Below are 21,213 nucleotides of genomic sequence, written 5' to 3' on the forward strand. Positions count from 1 at the left end.
GATTCGATAATCTTTGGAGATGGGAACCAAGGCAAGGTCAAAGGATTGGGAAAGATAGCCATCACCTATGAGCATTCTATCTCTAATGTATTTTTAGTTGAATCGCTCGGGTATAATTTGTTATTTGTGAGTCAATTATGTAACATGGGTTATAATTGTTTATTCACAAATGTAGATGTATCTGTCTTTAGGAGTGATGGTTCATTAGCTTTTAAGGGTGTATTAGACGGCAAGCTCTATTTAGTTGATTTTTCGAAAGAGAATGCCGATCTAGATGCATGCTTAATGGCTAAGACTAACATGGGTTGGTTGTGGCATCGCCGTCTAGCACATGTTGGGATGAAGAACCTTCATAAACTTTTAAAGGGAGATCATGTGTTAGGACTAACCGATGTCTGTTTTCAGAAAGACAGACCTTGTGCAGCATGTCAGGCAGGGAAATAGGTGGGAAGCACTCATCACAACAAGAATGTGATGACAACATCAAGACCTCAGGAGCTTCTTCACATGGATCTCTTCGGACCCGTTGCCTACCTTAGCATCGGGGGAAGTAAGTATGGTCTTGTAATTGTTGATGATTTTTCCCGCTTCACTTAGGTATTCTTTTTACAGGATAAGTCAGAAACCCAAGGGACTCTAAAGCGCTTCTTAAGGAGAGATCAAAATGAATCTGAGCTAAAGGTGAAGAAGATAAGAAGCGACAATGGGTCCGAGTTCAAAAATCTACAAGTTGAAGAGTTTCTTGAGGAGGAAGGCATCAAGCACGAGTTCTCTGCTCCCTACACACCCCAGCAAAATGGTGTGGTAGAGAGGAAGAACATGACACTAATCAACATGGTCAGAACGATGTTTGTAGAGTTCAAGACGCCCGAGCGGTTTTGGTTGGAAGCTGTGAACACAGCCTGCCACGTCATAAACTGACTCTATCTACACCCTCTCCTCAAGAAGACCTCCTACGAACTCCTTACTGGTAACAAACCCAATGTTTCTTACTTTCGTGTATTTGGGAGCAAATGTTACATTCTGGTGAAGAAAGGTAGACATTCTAAGTTTGCTCCCAAGGCTGTAGAAGGATTTTTACTAGGATATGACTCAAATACAAAGGCGTATAGGGTCTTCAACAAATCATCAGGATTAGTTGAAGTCTCTAGCGACGTTGTATTTGATGAGACTAATGGCTCTGCAAGAGAGCAAGTTGATCTTGATGACATAGATGAAGATGAAGTTCCGACGGCCGAAATGCGCACAATGGCGATAGGTGATGTGCGACCACAAGAACTACAGGAATAAGATCAGCCTTCTTCCTCAACACTGGTGCATCCCCCAACTCAAGATGATGGACAGGTACCTCAAGAAGAGGACCATGATCAAGGGGGAGCACATGAAGAACAGGTTATGGAGGAAGAAGCACCACGAGTCCCTCCAACTCAAGTCCGAGCGTCGATCCAAAGACATCACCCCGTCGATCAGATTCTGGGTGACATCAGCAAGGGAGTAACTACTCGCTCACGTTTAGCAAATTTTTGTGAGCATTACTCGTTTGTCTCTTCTATTGAGCCTTTCAGGGTAGAAGAGGCCTTGCAGGATCTGGACTGGGTGTTGGCCATGCAGGAAGAGCTCAATAACTTCAAAAGGAATGAAGTCTAGAGCCTGGTGCCGCGTCCAAAGCAAAACATTGTGGGAACCAAGTGGGTGTTCCGCAACAAGCAAGACGAGCATGGAGTAGTGACAAGAAACAAGGCTCGACTAGTGGCAAAAGGTTATGCCCAAGTTGCAGGTTTGGATTTTGAGGAGACTTTTGCTCCTGTAGCTAGGCTAGAGTCAATTCAGATATTATCTGCCTATGCTGCTCACCATTCCTTTAGACTGTTCCAAATGGATGTGAAGAGCGCTTTCCTCAATGGGCCAATCAAGGAGGAGGTATACGTGGAACAACCCCCTAGCTTTAAGGATGACAAGTATCCCAACCATGTATACAAGCTCTCTAAGGCGCTCTATGGACTTAAGCAAGCCCCAAGAGCATGATATGAATGCCTTAGAGATTTCCTTATTTCTAAAGCTTTCAAGGTTGGGAAAGCCTATCCCACTCTTTTCACAAAGACATGCAATGGTGATCTTTTTGTTTGCCAAATTTATGTCGATGACATAATATTTGGTTCTACTAATCAAAAGTCTTGTGAGGAGTTTAGCAGGGTGATGATGCAAAAGTTTGAGATGTCGATGATGGGCGAGTTGACATACTTCCTTGGATTCCAAGTGAAGCAACTCAAGGATGGAACCTTCATCTCCCAAACAAAGTACACTCAAGATCTTCTCAAGAGGTTTGGGGTGAAGGACGCCAAGCCCGCAAAGACACCGATGGGAACCGACGGGCATCTCGACCTCAACAAAGGAGGTAAGTCCGTTGATCAAAAGGCATATCGGTCAATGATAGGTTCATTACTTTATCTTTGTGCTAGTAGACCGGACATTATGCTTAGTGTATGCATGTGTGCTAGATTTCAATCCGACCCCAAGGAATGTCACCTTGTGGCCGTTAAGCGAATTCTTAGGTATTTAGTTTCTACGCCTTGCTTCAGGGTCTGGTATCCAAAGGGGTCTACCTTTGACCTAACTGGATACGCAAACTCCGATTATGCCGGGTGCAAGGTTGATAGGAAGAGCACATCAGGGACGTGCCAATTTCTAGGAAGGTCCCTGGTGTCCTGGAGTTCCAAGAAACAAACATCCGTTGCCCGATCCACCGATGAGGCCGAGTACGTTGCCGTAGGACAGTGTTGCGTGCAACTACTTTGGATGAGGCAAACCCTCTGGGACTTTGGCTATAATCTGAGTAAAGTCCCACTCCAATGTGACAATGAGAGTGCAATCTGCTTGGCGGATAATCCGGTTGAACACAACCACACTAAGCACATAGACATCCGGCATCACTTCCTGAGAGACCACCAGCAAAAGGGAGATATCGATATTTATCATATTAGCACCGAGAACTAGCTAGCCGATATCTTCACCAAGCCGTTGGATGAGAAAACTTTTTGCAGGTTGCGAAGTGAGCTAAATGTCTTAGATTCGCGTAACTTGGATTGATCTATAGCATACATGTAGACTATGCCTTTGATCATGTTACCTTGAGCATTTACATTATTCACTGTATATTTATGGTGCTCAAGTTGTACAAGTCATCCCCGGACCTCACAAGTCTGTATGCCCATGATGCACACATTTAGGGGGAGATGTGCTACAACTTGACCCTTTTGAGACTAACTTGTTTGGATGAGTACACTTGATGTAGTCTCAAAGGTACATTGAAAGGGAAAGTGAACTTGGACGGCGAAAAGACTTCCACTGCACTCCGATATTAGTGTATTTAATCCAAGTTCATACTTGTGTTCTCATTGCCCTTTTGCTCGTAATTGACATTTTGGTGAGGCAATAGGGTTAAAGGGCCAAGAATGATCCCGTTTTGGTGCTTAATGCCGAAGGGGGAGAAATTAAGGCCAAAGCAAAATGGATCAGCCAACCACTTGTGAATTTTGAAAATAGAGGAGTTAGAATTTGGTTTTGTCAAAATACTCTTATTACAGAATTTGGTCTCTTACGGGGGAGACTTTTGATTATGGGAAAAGGGGGAGTTTTTGACACTTGATAAATTTTTCTCTTGGAATATCTCTCGATTTGCCCAAACAAATGTGTTTGACTTAGAGATAGGAAAAAGAATTTGATTTGCAAAAACAAACCAAGTGGTGGCAAAAAATTATCCAAATATGCCAGATCCTAAGTAAAGCGAATGTGGTCTTCATTTGCATTGATGTTGCACTTCTCTTGTTGCTTTTTGATGTGTTGGCATAAATCACTAAAAAGGGGGAGATTGAAAGGGAAATGTGCCCTTGGGCCATTTCTATAAGTATTTTGGTGATTAGATGTCCAACACATATTGAGTGAGCTCTTATATGCAAAATGAGTGAGAAGTGTTTTTGTACAACTAACATGGTTATCTAAGTGCTAGAAACAGTACCAAGAAAAGAAGATTTGAATTGGAGAAAAGTTGGCAAAGGTCAGCCAACACCAGCTCGGGCCTGGCACACCGGACTGTCCGGTGGTGCACCGGACAGTGTCCGGTGCCCCAGGCTGGCTCGACGTCAACCGGGCGCTCTCGAGAAAAGAGAAAGGCGACGTGGCTATAATTCATCGGACTGTCCGGTGAGCCAACAGCGCCAGCGGCCAACGGTCGGCCGCGCGATCAACGCGCGACACGTGGCCCGCGCCAACGGTCGGTTGGTCACACCGGACTGTCCGGTGCGCCAACCTGTCCCGAGGCCCAATGGTCGGTGCGCCCGATATGGAAAGAGATCGCGCACCGGACTGCTACAGTGGTTGTCCGGTGGTGTACTGGACTGTCCGGTGTACCACTCGACAGAAGGCAATAATTGCCTTCCAAGTTGATGTCCAACGGCTCCTAGCTGCCTTGGGGCTATAAAAGGGACCCCTAGGCGCATGGAGCAAAACACCAAGCATTCTCTAAGCATACTAAGACATCCAGACTCCACCTCCACGCATTTGATTCGTTGTGTTAGTGATTTGAGCTCCATTCGAGTCGTGAACTCCCTATGTTGTGCTTTGAGCTCAAGTCTTGGCTTGTGTGCATGTGTGTGCTGCAGATTGAATCTTGTGTGTGTTGTTTTCCCTCCCTTAGTCTTGTGCTTCTTGTGATCAAAACTTTGTAAGGGCGAGAGGCTCCAACTTGTGGAGATTCCTCGCAAACGGGAAAAGATCTCAAAGGAAAGACCGTGGTATTCAAGTTGATCATCGAATCACTTGAAAGGGGTTGAGTGCAACCCTTGTCCATTGGGACGCCACAACGTGGAAGTAGGCAAGTGTTACTTGGCCGAACCACAGGATAAAAATCACGTGTCTCTTGTGTTGCTCCTCTCTGTGATTGCTTGTGTTTGCAAGAGCTCATTCCATAAACTTGATTAACTCACACTAACATCTTTATAATCAAGTTTGTGGCTATTTAGTGTTTGATTTTACAGGTGAAAGGATCACGATGCCCAAGAGGGGGGTGAATTGGGCTTTTCTAAAAATCAACACTAATTAAAACCTAAGCAAGAGCTAAACAAGAGCCCAACTTCACCCCAACAACTAGCACTAAGAATATAATACTAGAAATGTAACAAAGCTAAGATAATACTTCAAATACTTGCTAAACAAATACACAATGTAAAGTGCTTAAATTAAGTGCGGAATGTAGAGCAAAGTTTAGAAGACTCCTCCAATTTTTCCCGAGGTATCGAAGAGTCGGCACTCTCCACTAGTCCTCGTTGGAGCACCCGCGCAAGGGTATCGCTCCCCCTTGATCCTCGCAAGAACCAAGTGCTCACTACGAGATGATCCTTTGCCACTCCGGCGCGGTGGATCCCTCGAGACCGCTTACAAACTTGAACCGGGTCACCAACAAGATCTTCACGGTGATCACCGAGCTCCCAACGCCACCAAGCCGTCTAGGTGATGCCGATCACCAAGAGTAACAAGCCATAGACTTTTGCTTGACCAAGAGAAGCCTAATGCAAGTGGTGTGTGCTCTAGGTGGCTCTCACTAGCGCTAATGAGGAACAAGCGCGGATTATGATTCTCTAATCTCCTCACTAGGCTTTTGGTGCTTGCAATACTCTACCAAGGTGCTGGAATAAATGTGGAGTGCAAGACATTGAATATGGTGGGTGGAGGGGGTATAAATAGCCCTCACCCACCAACTAGCCGTTACAGGCAATGTGCTGTGCGATGGCGCACCGGACAGTCCGGTGCGCCACCGGTGCGCCAACGGTGCGCCACCGGTGCGCCAACGGTCACTTCCAACGGCTAGTTCTGACACAGAGCCGTTGGACTCATGGCGCACCGGACAGTGAACAGTCCACTGTCCGGTGCACACCGGACAGTCCGGTGCGGTGTCCGGTGTGCCATTAAAATTCATCTCCGAAGACTGCGCTCTCGGGTTTCTGTGACTGGGAAGACTCTGCTGTGGACCAGCCAGGCCCCACCTGGCAGAGGGTGCACCGGACAGTCCGGTGCACACCGGACAGTCCGGTGCCCCAAAGCCAGAAACCCTAAGTCTTGTTTTTCAGCTGATTTTCAAATCGGTTTTCGCTCTAACTTGTGTGTGAGTTCTAGAGTGACACCTAGCACTGTGTATGAGTGTGATTGTGCACCAACACTACACTAGAACTCTCTTGGTCAAACTACTCATCGACAACCCCTCTTTATAGTACGGCTAAAAGAGAATAAAAGACCTAACTACATCGCGAGTGTCCACATCTCCTTGACACTCGGACTCCGTAGACCTTCACCTTTTGTTCCGTTGTTTTAGCCGTCGCTTCGAGTTCTTATCTCCGGGATTGCTTTCACATTGTAGAGCTTTTACCTGTCATGCAACCTAACTTACCATTTGTCTCTGCAAAACACACGTTAGTCACATATAATATTACGTTGTCATTAATCACTAAAACCAACCAGGGGCCTAGATGCTTTCAATCTCCCCCTTTTTGGTGATTGATGACAACCCTACAAGTTTTGTGAGAGTAGTTTGTTTTGAAGATTCTGTCAATAGAAAGAATGGTTAGTTATACTCAGTAATCTTTGACAGAAGGAATGTGTACCATAAAATAAGAGTGAGCGCATACACATCATAAGATTCTTGTTCATATAAAAGTGAAGTCAAATTAATGAAACAAGAGCTAGAAGACTGGTGATAAAATATAAGGTGAAAACATAGTACACACAGTCAATCATATGCAACGAGAGTATATGATGAGTTTGTGAGCCAAAAACATCAAGCTAGTGCAGAGAGTAGCAAGCACATATATTACACCAAAATGACTCTGACTCTCTACTAACTCTCTAACTCCCCATAGCTCTCACAACTCATATCTCTCCCCCTTTGGCGTCAAACACCAAAAGGGACCTGAACCTAAACATCTGAAGCAGGAGGAGGCGGCGGGGGCGCATCCGGTCGAGGTCGATGTAGCAGAGCGAACGCCGACGGAGGGTCAGAGTCAGTCTCGGATCCAGGATCTGCGGTAGAAGCTGGAGCTGGTACTGACTCGGACGCAGGCAGCGCTGCAGGAGCTACCGGAACAGAAGCGGTCACAGATACTGCCACAGCGGTAGTGGTAACAGCAGATGCTGGTGGCACTGGCGGCTGCGGGCAGACAGAGCTGAGAACCGGAGAAGTGAACGCCAAGGTGACCGGCCGGAGCGGAGAGGTAACAGCAGGGGGTGCAGACAAGATCGAAGGCACCACTAGAGCGTGAAGCGAAGAAGGCGGAGCAGACTGAACCAGAGGTGCTGAGATACCAGAATGCTGAAGCATGAGGGCCATGAATGCCCTATTCTCTGCCCTATCCTGAATAAGCTGCTGCTGAAGTGCATCCTGCCTGTCCTGCATGCTCTGAAACATCGAGAGCATCCTGTCAGATAAACGAGCCTGCTCGGCTGCCAGGAGAGCCTGCTGCTGGGTGAGAGTCTGCTGCTGCTGGGTGAGAGTCTGAAGAATCGAAGCAAGGGCAGGGTCTATAGCCTGAGGATGAGGAGGGGCAGCACTAGAACTCCCAGCCTCATGATCATGTGAGCGTGGAGGCATAGGAGGCGGAGGCGGAGGATGAACCCCAAAATCATCATCATCATCATCATCATCAGCTGTTGTACCCTGAGTGTCAAACTGTCGTAGAGCTGCATCCTCGGCCTGAGAGTCAAACACAGAAGCAGAAGCTGGCACTAGAATCTCAGGAGCAGGGCGGTAAGATCCAAACACAAGGCGTGAGGCCTCAAGAGTGCTCTGAAAACGAGGTGGCTGAATCAGCTGCGCAAAGATGTGGCATAAGTAGTGAGCATAGGGTAGCTGCCGACGAGCACGAATCCCATCCAGAACGGTGTCCTCAATCTCACAGATCAGAAAGTCCACAACATCAAACTCAGAGTGGGATACCAGGGCACCAAGGAGCCAAAGCTGAATATGAGTGGTAGCCTCCCTGTATCCCATCCTAGGCAGGAGTGTCCGTCTGACGAGCTCATATAAGTACTTCGCTGCAGTAGTGAAGTCGGCTGGAGAACGTCGCGACCCATCTGTGAAAGGCGGGCGGAACAGAGCCGCGACGTGAGCTGTCCCTGGAGCCACACCGCCGTGAGGGCGACGTGGAGGATCTGAAGTGCCGTAGCAGAGACTGTGAAGGCGAGTAGTCGACTCAGGGAATCCAAAAAGCTGTCGGATCTGACTAGCGGTGATCGTGACATCCTCGCGCTCAAAGCGGAACCTCATCCAATGATGATCCGGGTCAATCCAAACAGAGGCATAGAAGACGCGGACCCACTCCTCAACATATCTGCCGCTGATAGTCAGAAAGGACAGAAGGCCTGGCAAATAGGTGAGATGCGCCTCAGACTCAGCACCGGCTGCTAGCAAGAAGGCTGGAAGATCCAATAGGCGGTGCACTCGTAGCGCAATCTGAGCAGACATCTGAGCCCTGAAGAATGACTCCTGAATCCGTGTGCTGAAAAGAACTCCTGCTGCTGGGTCTCTCTGAGCTGGCAGCCAAGACTCCACGGGTACGTACCTAAACCGACGTACCCGGGCTGCAGTAGCACGCTGAAGATCAAACAGACGAGGATCCGAAACCAGTGGACGGACCTCAGTCTCATCACGCTCCCGGAAGCGAGGTGGAGGGACAGGTGGAGCAGAAGCAGGAGCGGGAGCAGGGGTAGCAGTGGAAGCTGGCGTAGAGCTGGTAGTGGGTATGGCGGTGGAGGTGGATGGAGCAATAGGAGTGACTGGAGCAGGCAGAGTGGGTGGCGGAGTGGAAGCGGAGGTGTGAGTGGAGGAGCGAGACCGGGAGGCGAGACGACGAGCACGGAAAGCAATCTGATCTGATGGAACATCCGGCTGATCTCCAAGTGCTGCCTGCGCAGCGGCTGCTGCAGCTGCTGCTGCTGCACGAGCCTCTCTGTCCGAACGCCGCTTCTTGCGGCCTTCCTGCTGCTCCAAATAGACAGTCTTGCCCTTCACCTGCCTGAAGGGGCGACGAGGGTCCTCGTCATCGCCACCCCCTGACGCCGACGCATTCTTCGTGCGCGGCATCCTGAACTAATGTCTGCAAATGAGATAGAGAGACTAAGCACAGAGCAAAAGTGACCGATAGATTTAGCAAAGAGTGAGATGTCTACCTGGAAAGCTCACACGAGAGGTGACGATCCAGGCAGGACGGGAGACGGCACACGGTCACACAAGGTCACTGAAATGACAGAAGAGGTGAGCACGTATTAGTCACATAGTCATAAGCATATGAAATGTGAATAAATACATACACAGAGAGATATGGCACGGGACGGGACGATCAAGAAGTCAAATAGTGACATAGGATGATTGGAATTCGAATTGAGGCACGAAACGATATGGGATTGAGCCGATACTTCACGAATAGGTTTATATAGGTCAATATGAGTGAAGTGTGTGCTTGGTTTGAATTTAGGCGAAGAAATAGGGTTTTGGGCACTCGGCTCGGAAACGATCGCGCAAAACGGGAATTTTGGTGAAATTTAAGCCTGGGATCTCGGATTGGCATGAAATTTGGCAAGTAGGTTACTGGAAGTATGGTGAAAGTGCCTGAAAAATTTGGGTTCAATTGGAGCAAGTTTGACTGGTTTGGGCATTTCACCGAGCACGTGGCGTGCGGGGAGCTAGGGTTTTAGGGAAATGGCCATTTGAGGTGGGAATGCCCTCCCGAAGGAGCTAAAAATTTGCAGGGATTCACAAGGGAGGTACATGAACTCATTCCATCAATTGGATTCACAGGAATTCACAGATTTGGAAGAGATTTGCAAAAGGGGTGTTCTTGCCTAACTGACTGAGAAAAGAGTCAGAGGGGGAAGACAGAGGGCTGCTCACCGAGGGGAAGCAGGAGGGGTGCGCAGGTCACCGGAGATGGAGGCCGCCGGAGAGAAGAGGTCGACGGCGGGGAAGGAAATCGCCAGGAACAGAGAGGCTGGCGGCTGGCTGGGAAAAGAAAGAGGCCTCTGGCCTGGCTCGGGCTGGAGGCCGATTTTTAAAACGCGAGATGGGCACACCGGACAGTCTACAGTGGCTGTCCGGTGCACACCGGACAGCGCACAGTAGCTGTCCGGTGAACCACCGGACAGCGCACAGGAAAAGAGGATTTTTGCGCGCGGCTGCCGGTGCACCGGACTGTCCGGTGAGCCCAGACAGAGGGGAGTTTGGAAAATTTTGAATTTTTCTATCTAACTCCTAACCAAACCAAATCCCAACTTATAATCACACAAAATAACACTTGTTGGGACAGGTATTGGCACCCTCATATACTTTTCAAAATATTTTGCCATAGGCTAGATAATTTTTAGAGAAAATAGGCAAATGGTGAAATTTGCATTTTGGTTTGCACTCGGGGTTTTCATGAGTGATTTGAGTTTTGAATACTCCCCCTAAGTGTAGTACCTCATGCACATTTCAAGAACCAATAATTGCATAGAAAGTAAGAATTTAAGTGCTAAAAGCTTAAAAACTAAGACTTGCCAGGTTTGACCCGAGTTAAGCTTTTTCACTCGCTTTATTGGCGGTTATCTCAACTAGGTTAGACAAGTCCTAGATGCAATACAAGGAATTTAAATATGCAATGCAAGTGACAACACCATTTGACATTTCACATAAAAGTTCTGTTAGACAAGTCCTAGATGCAATACAAGGAATTTAAATATGCAATGCAAGTGACAACACCATTTGACATTTCACATAAAAGTTCTGAGATCAAGGATATTTAGTTCATTTCTCAACATGCAAAAGCGGGTCTTATCAAGTGGCTTAGTGAAAATATCCGCTAATTGATCTTCCGACCTCACTCCTTCTAAAATGATATCACCTTTAGCAACATGATCTCTAAGGAAGTGATGACGGATATCAATGTGCTTGGTGCGAGAGTGTTGTACAGGATTATTAGCAATTTTAACAGCACTCTCATTATCACACAACAAAGGAACTTTTTCTAGAACTACGCCATAGTCTAGAAGAGTTTGCTTCATATATAAAATCTGTGTGCAACAAGCACCTGCGGCAATGTATTCCGCTTCGGCAGTTGACAAGGCAACACTATTTTGCTTTTTGGATGTCCATGAAACTAGTGATCTACCAAGCAGATGGCATCCCCCAGAAGTACTTTTCCTATCAATTTTGCAACCGGCATAATCCGAATCGGAATAGCCAATTAAATCAAAAGTAGCTCCTTTGGGATACCACAGACCAACGCTTGTGGTGTGCTTGAGATACCTAAGAATTCTCTTAACAGCGCGAAGATGAGCTTTCTTAGGATTAGATTGAAATCTAGCACACATGCAGACACTAAACATAATATCGGGCCTAGATGCGGTAAGGTATAATAAACTACCAATCATAGAACGGTAGAGAGTTTGATTAACCGGGTTACCTCCCTCATCTAAGTCGAGATGTCCATTTGTAGGCATGGGGGTCTTGATTGGTTTGCACTTCTCCATGTTGAATCTTTTCAACAAGTCTTTGGTATACTTCTCTTGAGAGAGAAAGTTACCATCTTTCATTTGCTTGACTTGAAAGCCGAGGAAGTATGTTAGCTCACCAATCATTGACATCTCGAACTCCTTCGACATCAACTCACCAAATTCCTTGCAATGACAGTCATTTGTCGAGCCAAAGATTATATCATCAACATATACTTGACAAATGAAAATATCACCGTTATGTTTCTTTGTGAAGAGAGTTGTGTCGACGGTCCCGATTTTGAAGCCCTTTTCGATGAGGAAGTCGCGAAGACGCTCGTACCAAGCCCTTGGAGCTTGCTTTAGCCCATAAAGCGCCTTGGACAACCTGTAAGCATGGTTAGGATATCTAGGGTCTTCAAATCCAGGCGGTTGCTCAACATATACAAGTTCATTTATGAAGCCATTTAAAAATGCACTTTTTACATCCATTTGGTAAAGTTTTATATCATAACATGATGCATATGCAAGTAGGATACGGATGGCTTCTAGTCGAGCAACCGGTGCAAAGGTCTCTCCAAAATCTAAGCCTTCAACTTGAGAGAATCCCTTTGCGACAAGTCTTGCCTTGTTTCTTACAATCACACCTTGATCATCTTGTTTGTTTCTGAACACCCACTTTGTTCCAATGATTCTTGCATCTTGTGGGGGCTTCTCCAGGGTCCAAACTTCGTTACGGGTGAAGTTGTTAAGTTCTTCATGCATGGCATTCACCCAGTCCGGATCCTGTAGCGCCTCATCTATACAAGTAGGCTCAACACAAGAAACAAAAGAGTGATGTTCAATAAAATTAGCATGTTTATGTGATCGAGTAATAACCCCTTGTGAAGGACTCCCGATGATTTGGTTTTGAGGATGAGCTTGAAGTAGTGATGAGTTTCTCCTGTCAACCACTTGGGAAGAAGATCCTGGAGCATCAACATCTTCGGCTTGTACCCTTGCTTGTTCATGAGAGACAAATGTATCTTCATTTGCATGCCTCTCATCTTTTTCATCATCTTGCGGTACATTTGATGAAGAAGGCCTGTCAATGATTTGCACCTCTTCTTCATCTTCTTTTGGTTTGATAGCTCCAATAGGCATGTTCTTCATTGCTTCCCTAAGTGGCTCATCACCTACATCATCAAGATTTTCAAGTGCTCTTTGGGAGCCATTAGTATCATCAAATTCCACATCATATGTTTCTTCTACCACGCCAGTGGCATGGTTGAATACTCGATATGCTTTGGACTTTAATGAATAACCCAAAAGAAAACCAATATCACAACGTCTTTGAAACTTCCCTAGGTGATGGCGTTTCTTGTAGATGTAGCATTTGCATCCAAATACCCGGAAGAAAGAGACGTCTGGCTTTTTCCCATTTAGCAGTTCATAAGGAGTCTTCGCAAGTAGCCGGTGAGGAAATAGCCTGTTTGATGCATAGCAAGCAGTGTTGACAGCTTCGGCCCAAAACCTCTCCGGTGTGTTATACTCATCAATCATTGTTCTTGCAAGAGTGATCAAGGTCCTATTTTTCCTTTCAACAACTCCATTTTGTTGAGGTGTATATGTGGCAGATACTTCATGCTTGATCCCAATTTCATCACAGTACTCATGAATGTTGGTGTTGTCAAATTCTTTGCCATTGTCACTTCTAATCTTCTTAATCTTGCAATCAAATTCATTTTGTGCTTTCTTGGCAAACTTCTTGAATATAGATGCAACTTCAGATTTGTCATGGAGAAAGAACACCCAAGTGTATCTTGAGAAGTCATCAACAATCACTAGACAGTAGAGGTTGCCACCGGCACTGACATAATTTGTAGGTCCAAATAAATCCATATGAAGTAGTTCCAGTGGCCTTGATGTTGACATGAAAGCTTTAGTGGGATGTGTATTAGCAACCTGCTTTCCAGCTTGACATGCACTGCATGGCTTGTCCTTTTCAAATACCACATCCTTTAATCCTCTAACCATATCTTTCTTTAATACCTTCTTGAGTGTGCTCATCCCAACATGTGCAAGCCTCCTATGCCAAAGCCATCCAAGAGAAGCTTTGGTGAAGAGGCAAGTTCTTAAGTCTGCATCTTCTGAAGTGAAATCCACTAAGTAGAGGTTGTTGTATCTAAAACCCTTGAATACCATTGATTCATCATCCATTTTTGTTACAATAACCTCTGATGGAGTGAATAAGCATTGAAGTCCAAGATCACAGAGTTGTCCCACTGATAATAAATTGAAGCTCAAAGGTGCAACTAAGAGAACATTTGATATTGATAAGTCATTTGAGATTGCCACCTTGCCAAGTCCTTGTACTTTTCCTTTTGAGTTGTCTCCAAATGTGATTTTATCTTGACCATCAACATTCTCATCTAATGAGGTGAACATCCGTGGGTTGCCTGTCATATGTTGTGTGCATCCACTGTCAATAACCCAATGGCTCCCACCGGTCTTGTAGTTCACCTACATTCACAGACAATTCAAGCTTGAGTTTTGAGAGCCCTATATTGCATAGGACCAGTGACTCTCTCAATTAAGGACTTTGCCACCCAGATTTGTCTAGGTCTACTCTTATTTGGTGGACCTAGGAATGTAACCTTAATCTTTCCATTTGCAACCTTTCTTAGAACATAGTGAGCATTGAAAGCAAATGGTCTTGAGTGCTTAGGCAAGGGAGTTGGTGGTTTAGCTTTGCAGTTGTGGGCAAAATGACCTTCATTTCCACACTCAAAGCATTTGATAGGCTTGTGAGTCTGCTTTGGCTTGTATTGAGTGATAGATTTCTTTTGCACAAAAGCATTGTATCCAATACCACTCTTGTTATTTTTCATAACAGTGTTCATAAGCAGCTCATTTTGGAGGTATTGACCCTTGTTGAACTTTTGCACACTTGTTGCAAGATGTTCATTTTCACTTTTTAGTTTCTTGACCTCATTCTTAAGCCTTTGATTATCCACTGCCAACTCATTGTTGAAATCATTGTTCTCAATAGCAACTTTTCCTCTAGTAGTTGCATCAGTCAAATAATTCTTCAATTTTTGGTTGTCTAAAGTCAGGACTTCAACTTTTTCAGTCAATTCAGCATGTAGACTAGTTTGCTCTTCTTGAATCAAATCATCACATGAGGTTGCTACATCAAGCTTAACAACAGGGTTAATAGCCTCATGTGTTTTGCAAGATAAAAGTTCATTTTCAACAAGAAGATTGTCATGATCAAATTTGATTTGAGTATAGTCTTCCTTGATCTTAACTAGTCTATTTTGCAACTCCCTATTAGCTTCATTTAATTTGTCATATTTCTCCTTAGCATCTTTTAGGGAGTTTGTGAGCTCATTTACAGTTGATGACATAGTTTTATTTTCTTCTTTTATTTCATCACTAGCCTTTATAACTATGTCATACTTGGCATTTAAAGATTCATTTTCATTTTTCAACCTATCACATTTAGCTTTTGACTTTCTAATGATTTGAGTATATTCTTTAAGTAAGTCAGCTAACTCATCATATGAAGGTGAAGCAAATTCTTCATCACTATCACTATCACTATCATCATCAATATTAGTATCATTTTGTACCTTTCGTTCACCCCTAGCCATGAGGCATAGGTGAGAAGTGGATGATGGCGATGGTGGTGGTGAAGAGAAGTCCCCGGCGATGGCCGCAACTTTTTCATCATCCTCTTCTTCACTTGAAGAAGATCCACTTGATGATTCGATGTCGGTGAGCCAATCGCCAACAATATAGGCCTTTCCATTCTTCTTCTTGTGAAACCTCTTTTGCTTCCCATCCTTCCTCTTGAAAAATTTCTTTTCCTTCTTTTCATCATCGCTGTCATCTTCCTTCTTGCCCTTGAACTTGTTCTTCTTGGGCTTGTTGCATTGATGAGCAAGATGACCAAGCTCACCACAGTTGTAGCAGTCCATCTCAGAAATGGGCTTTCTTTTGTTGGAAAAGAACTTCTTCTTTCTTGAATCAAATTTGATGCCTTCTCTATTTAGCTTCTTCAACATCTTGGTGGTCTTCCTTACCATCAAGGCAATGTTTGCATCAAGGTCATCATCACTTGAGGACTCTTCCTCAACTTGTATTTTTGCTTTTCCTTTTCTTTCATGATTTGCTTTGAGAGCCAAATCCTTTCTTTTGGAAGATGATTCTTCTTTGTTGATGTGCATGTACATTTCATGGGCATTGATCTTTCCCAAAATTTGTGTAGGTGTGGTAACTGAAAGATCCATTTGATGTAGCACAGTGACAATGTGTCCATATTTGTCTATTGGGAGGACACTGAGAATCTTCCTCACAACATCCGGTTGTGAGATTTGAGTAAGCCCCAATCCATTGACTTCCTCTACAAGAATATTAAGTCGTGAGTACATAGCGTTTGCATTTTCATTAGCAAGCATTTCAAAAGAATTTAACTTTCGCATAGCTATGTGATATCTTTCCTCACGTTCACTTCTAGTTCCTTCGTGTAGAGCACAAATGTCCATCCACAAATCATGAGCATTTTTATGATTCCGAACTCTATTGAACACATCTTTGCAAAGGCCTCTAAAAAGGGTGTTTTTGGCCTTCGCATTCCATTTCTCATAATTGAACTCATCACCTACAAGATTTGTGGGATCTCTAGGTTGGGGAAACCCTTGTGTGGCGGCTTTATAGACACCAATGTCTATAGCCTCTAAGTATGCTTCCATACGAATTTTCCAATAAGGAAAATCGTCACCATCAAAAACGGGAGGAGGTCCATCCCCACCGGACATCGTAACTCTAGCGGTTAAGCTAATCTATGAGCAACAAGGTTCTGATACCAATTGAAAGGATCACGATGCCCAAGAGGGGGGGTGAATTGGGCTTTTCTAAAAATCAACACTAATTAAAACCTAAGCAAGAGCTAAACAAGAGCCCAACTTCACCCCAACAACTAGCACTAAGAATATAATACTAGAAATGTAACAAAGCTAAGATAATACTTCAAATACTTGCTAAACAAATACACAATGTAAAGTGCTTAAATTAAGTGCGGAATGTAGAGCAAAGTTTAGAAGACTCCTCCATTTTTTCCCGAGGTATCGAAGAGTCGGCACTCTCCACTAGTCCTCGTTGGAGCACCCGCGCAAGGGTATCGCCCCCCCTTGATCCTCGCAAGAACCAAGTGCTCACTACGAGATGATCCTTTGCCACTCCGGCGCGGTGGATCCCTCGAGACCGCTTACAAACTTGAACCGGGTCACCAACAAGATCTTCACGGTGATCACCGAGCTCCCAACGCCACCAAGCCGTCTAGGTGATGCCGATCACCAAGAGTAACAAGCCATAGACTTTCGCTTGACCAAGAGAAGCCTAATGTAAGTGGTGTGTGCTCTAGGTGGCTCTCACTAGCGCTAATGAGGAACAAGCACGGATTATGATTCTCTAATCTCCTCACTAGGCTTTTGGTGCTTGCAATACTCTACCAAGGTGCTGGAATAAATGTGGAGTGCAAGACATTGAATATGGTGGGTGGAGGGGGTATAAATAGCCCTCACCCACCAACTAGCCGTTACAGGCAATGTGCTGTGCGATGGCGCACCGGACAGTCCGGTGCGCCACCGGTGCGCCAACGGTGCGCCACCGGTGCGCCAACGGTCACTTCCAACGGCTAGTTCTGACACAGAGCCGTTGGACTCATGGCGCACCGGACAGTGAACAGTCCACTGTCCGGTGCACACCGGACAGTCCGGTGCGGTGTCCGGTGTTCCATTAAAATTCATCTCCGAAGACTGCGCTCTCGGGTTTCTGCGACTGGGAAGACTCTGCTGTGGACCAGCCAGGCCCCACCTGGCAGAGGGTGCACCGGACAGTCCGGTGCACACCGGACAGTCCGGTGCCCCAAAGCCAGAAACCCTAAGTCTTGTTTTTCAGCTGATTTTCAAATCGGTTTTCGCTCTAACTTGTGTGTGAGTTCTAGAGTGACACCTAGCACTGTGTATGAGTGTGATTGTGCACCAACACTACACTAGAACTCTCTTGGTCAAACTACTCATCGACAACCCCTCTTTATAGTACGGCTAAAAGAGAATAAAAGACCTAACTACATCGCGAGTGTCCACATCTCCTTGACACTCGGACTCCGTAGACCTTCACCTTTTGTTCCGTTGTTTTAGCCGTCGCTTCGAGTTCTTATCTCCGGGATTGCTTTCACATTGTAGAGCTTTTACCTGTCATGCAACCTAACTTACCATTTGTCTCTGCAAAACACACGTTAGTCACATATAATATTACGTTGTCATTAATCACTAAAACCAACCAGGGGCCTAGATGCTTTCAACAGGATCACCTATTCACCCCCTCTAGGTGCTTTCAGCTTGAAGCTAAATTGAGCATTAATATGTCCTTGGTCCTTGGCACCAGAAGAGCCATATGTCTTGACCACTAGACTACTAGTGATGATAATCTGTGATAGAAATATGAAGATCTTGTAGAGACCTATTGTATCCTCTCTAGTCCTTATGATTTCTTCATATGAGAGTAGTACTATGTGTTGTTGAAGACGGATCCTAGGCGGATACTAGTCTTGTTTTATTCTTGCCAAGCAGTTATCATCATTTGCTTCATCAAAAGCTAGTTATATGGTGATTTTTTCCAGATAAAATGAATTCTTGGTCTTGTCTATTCTATTCCAAAGCTTCTCTTTTTGCTGAACAAAGAAGAGATCGAAATAATGCTATATAGACAATTTGGTATATAATATGAGGAGAAATGTTTGCCATGCTGGCAACACCACAAATAATTAACTATTGTTATAAGTTCCCTCTCAAAATTATTATACCTAAAAATGTTGCATTAATCGATACCCAATTTCAGACCAGTATGAGTAATTGGGTAATCCATGGGCAATGGTAAAACGAGTTGGACTATACATCTCTACATATAAAAGTCTCTACTTGGCAGCATTGGCCTGATGCCGTGCACTTTACCACCATTATCTACGCACATATTCTCCTATGTGCTTAAAAGCAAAATGCAACTAGTAAATGTCCTTATGAGCGCTAGACCCTGATGGTCATTTTACTTGTTGATCGGAAGTTAACTACAGGCTCCAAATGACGAATGGTATGCATGAGCCCCTGAAGGACCCTTATGAATAATATAGTGTTGCGCATATCAGTCTAAATCTTAATGATTGACTATATGTTTGGTAATAATAACAATAAGTTTGCAGAATTGTAACCACAAAGCAACTTGTTGTTGCGTGTCTCGCTGGATGTTGAGACTAACCCTTCATGTTGAAGGACAAATATGTAGTATTCATGCCACTACATTAATCTAAGTCTAAAGCTCACTGCATAAAACCCCTATCTGTAATGTGCGTAAGATTTCCCAAATAAATCACCACAATAGCATACATTGGCTACAACTGAATGATTGTGGTTGGGGATTTTATCTGTATGCTTTTAGAACATCTTGGCATTAGGGGGAGGTATGCCCATATAGTGTAATGCCTCAATATTCTATTAAACGCACAAAAGCTAAACTGAACTTGTCGTTCGGTGTGTACTCCTGTGTATATGGAGTTTGCCAAAAATCGTTGAGGAGTAACCATATTGGTTTGAATGCTTCTACCTGATGTAGATGTGGATATACCCGGGATTAATATCATATCCACATTTGACTTATTGGCATTTGATCTATTTTCGGGGACGCCTGCGAATATGATCCATTGGTCTTAGTCAAAGCATATGTTCTGATCGCAGATTCACGTGGTATGTAATAACTCTCCTCCGATGAACTCGCCCTGCTGGTGAGTTGCCTCACAAAGAGGTTCATCTTGATGATGAAATTCCTAGCAATGTGTGTGATATCATTGTGCTAGGAATACGGAACAATGAATCTTTTGTTTTTAGAAAATGACAAAGATCATTATTAAATGTGGGAGACAAATGTGTCGACACCTATCTTGCCTCTATAGATTGCAAAGGGATCCAAAACAAAGTCCTAGGCATGAGTGCTTGAAGCTCTCTTATCGGGTCATTGATAAAATGCAATCAAGGTTGAACCAATAATCGCAAAGTGAAAGTCATGAGCTTGAAGTTCGGACATTATCGGCACTATTGAAATAATGTGTGGTGAACGCGATGGTTCAAGTGGTCTTGTGAGAGACCCATCCCACATATGTGTTGAATAAACACTATTCCGCTATATGATATAATGTGGAAAATGGCATGAATTAAACTATGCAGTTAATAGGATTCGGAAGATCCGTCATGAGATCCAAGGAGGACTCATATTCTTTAAGTTATAAATATGCAACATATAAATCTCATACCGAATAATACATTCCTGATGAATGATCACTCTCTAGTGTAGAGAGAATATCTCTTAGTTGAGATTATAGTTCCTAGATGGAACCTTACAGAAGAAACAAAGTCTGTGTTGAACACCAAAGTTTGATAACCCCAATAAAGGGATAAAGACCCATACAGACCCGAAAAAGAATAAGATGAGGTATCAAAAGACTTGAAGTTCACCGAATAAGCACATGTGCATTCCACGAGTTTTACTCATGGTATTTTCCACTTGATGTGGAATTACGGTATCCTCTAAAGCCTTGATGGCAGAAACCTATAAGGTTTAGGTGTTACTGGCAAAATATCCCCATTGTGCCAGAATGACAGACTATAACGATGTATCTGATCGATGAAAAATCCCTGATGGATTACGATCTTTGATGGACTTTTGTTACACCATCATAGATGTTGCAACGGATGAACGCCTGGAGCGATGTGTCATATTTAGAATAAGTACTATTGCAACTATATTAACCCCTAAGTCCTATAGAAGGACATGTTACTTGCTTTGCACAACTATGTATAAATTGTGGTGTAAGATAGAAAATGATAGCACCCCAACCTCATCCATTCTTGTTATTCCAGATGAACAATGAGACATATATCTTGAAGAATATGCTTGAGTTATGAGGGATAACGACTTTGACAGATGTCATCGTCAGGGGGAGCGAATGCTTATATTGATCATAATCATGAGACATTAAATGTCATATTCTATGCCCTGAAGGAGTCAACTTGATGATCAATATGTGAACCTTTATGGAAGTTTATATCAAATATATAGATCCAGTCGATCAAACACCATCAATCAAAGTGGCTTATTTATGTCGATACGTGCACTTACCTCGTATATCCTAGAAGTGAGTAGAGGTAAAGTTCCTGAAATAGTCCTTGCAATGATATGCAACCCGTTTGCTAAATCTTTATGTGCATATACTTCCAGAAGATGTTTTGCCTTATTGGTACAGTTTGCAAGGATTAGGGGGAGCACATTTCTAAAGTTAGCCTTTATAGAAGATTCAATGGAATCTAGATCTAGAAGATCGAAATATGTCCTGATGATAGTTGATGTACTCTTTTTCCTTGGTGAGTTTTCCTGAAGTTTATCACATGAGTTTTTAACGAGGCAACAAAGTGCAAATGCAATATGTGTCACCATGCGCTCTTTCTCCATATTTTTCCCACTAGGTTTTTGGGAGTTTTAAAGATGCATGTTTTGGTCGCGGTATTCGCCCAAGGGGAGTGTTGAGAAACCCTAATGAAGGTTTATCTGGGCAAATACCGAATATGCCCCCGAGGGCAATCACGTCTCTATATATAGTACATGTACCCCTCA

The sequence above is a fragment of the Zea mays genome, chromosome 1 (genome assembly GCF_902167145.1).
Source record: "Zea mays cultivar B73 chromosome 1, Zm-B73-REFERENCE-NAM-5.0, whole genome shotgun sequence".
Taxonomy (NCBI): domain Eukaryota; kingdom Viridiplantae; phylum Streptophyta; class Magnoliopsida; order Poales; family Poaceae; genus Zea; species Zea mays.